General features: G+C 58.1%; 1 protein-coding gene across 2 annotated transcripts in view; it reads right to left on the bottom strand.

Moving 5' to 3' along the window:
- LOC113211612 (protein artichoke) overlaps nucleotides 1-1,400 on the bottom strand; it is a 111,787-nt gene that overhangs the window by 54,968 nt on the left and 55,419 nt on the right. The gene's annotated exons all lie outside the window — the stretch shown is intronic.

The following is a 1,400-nucleotide window of genomic DNA, read 5'->3' as shown; positions in this document are numbered from 1 at the left end:
TCCATCTAGTCACAGTCGCGGGATTTATCGCCAGGCAGACGTCAAACATTTCAACTAGCGAAAATAAAAGCTGCGCCTGCCTCACGGCCTTTATACTCACCGTCTTTTCTTTCATCCCCCTTCCCCCTCCTCTTCGAACCGTAGTGCCCTGATGCGGAAAAGATTTTTGCCAGGGGTGGTTCCTCTACGGCAGATCGGGCAGACAGAGCTCTGAGCCGCCCCCCTCAAAACAAAGAGGGCGACGATGTTGCACCGAAATTTCGACACACAAACATTTTTGAAGAATGTTTTAGCTGGCTTATTCACAGAAAATAAACTGCCTCCTTTTCCTCGGTCATTTAGCGCGTATAGTGCATGTGTTTTCTTGGAGCCCCACGCCCCGACACTTCCTCCTGCATAGCACGGCCGGGTTGTCCGGGCTCTCTGGCATGCGCGGCGATTGGTCCCCCGGGACGCGACTGGCCGCCTGTTTAGGCCCCTCTGGCCACGCGCAATTACGAGGCATAAATCTATCTCTCCCTCCCCCCTCCTCTTGGACCTCAGCAGCTTCCGCTATCCTGTCCGGTCCACTGGAGGCGAGAGGACGTGGTGTGCATGGGCGCGGCGGGCGCTGGAGAGGGAAAGGGGGGGGGGTGAAGTGGGATGAGGTGAAGCGGGTGGAAGTGGATGCGGAAATGGAGGGGTAATAACGCCACGTGGATTGGCCGTGCCGTCGAGGCCGTGCCCAAGCGGCCGAGATGACGACACTGTGGTTTGGGGTGCAATCGACGTAATTTAGGAGGAGGACGGGGAGTAGCAGGAGAGACTTGAAAGGGAGACGTTGGGTGTGGGATCAGGAGGAAGTTCTAGAGTGAGAGGAGGTAAAGCTGGCCAAAGTTGAATATATAGGGTCCTTACAGACCGTCCACCACTTAGGCCGAGCAGACCCCGGTGCTAGTCTTCCTGCTAGTTGGACGAGTAGTTACCAGCGCCAGGGCGCGACAAGTCGACAACGCCATCCTCAACCACCGCGCCTTTATTGGGGCGGCAACAGCAGAAGCCCCTGAAAGCGTCGTGGTAATATTTCGAGCCCCGGGGAGCCGGCGGCCATGCCAGCAGAAGGGTGGACGGAGCCCCTGCCCTTCAGAACTCCAGCAGCAGCGGGCCGGGGCGAGGGCTTTACCCTGCTTTTGGAGTTTCGGCTGGGCTCGGCCTGACCAGCCTCGGGGCTTGCGAGAGGCCTGCGCCGGCCCGAGGGCTGGGAGAAAGACACACGCCGCCACGAGATGTCCCCCTCCGTTATCCATATGGATATAACCGCCGCAGAGGGAGCCCGGCAGCATCCATATGGATATCGGTCAGCATTACAACTTTTTTGCCGCTGCCCTGTGGTGCACCCGAAAAACTCTAACACTTCATGT

The sequence above is a fragment of the Frankliniella occidentalis genome, unplaced genomic scaffold (assembly GCF_000697945.3).
Source record: "Frankliniella occidentalis isolate FOCC.00 unplaced genomic scaffold, Focc_3.1 Scaffold123, whole genome shotgun sequence".
In the NCBI taxonomy this organism is placed as follows: domain Eukaryota; kingdom Metazoa; phylum Arthropoda; class Insecta; order Thysanoptera; family Thripidae; genus Frankliniella; species Frankliniella occidentalis.
This window is presented reverse-complemented; position numbering and strand designations above follow the sequence as displayed.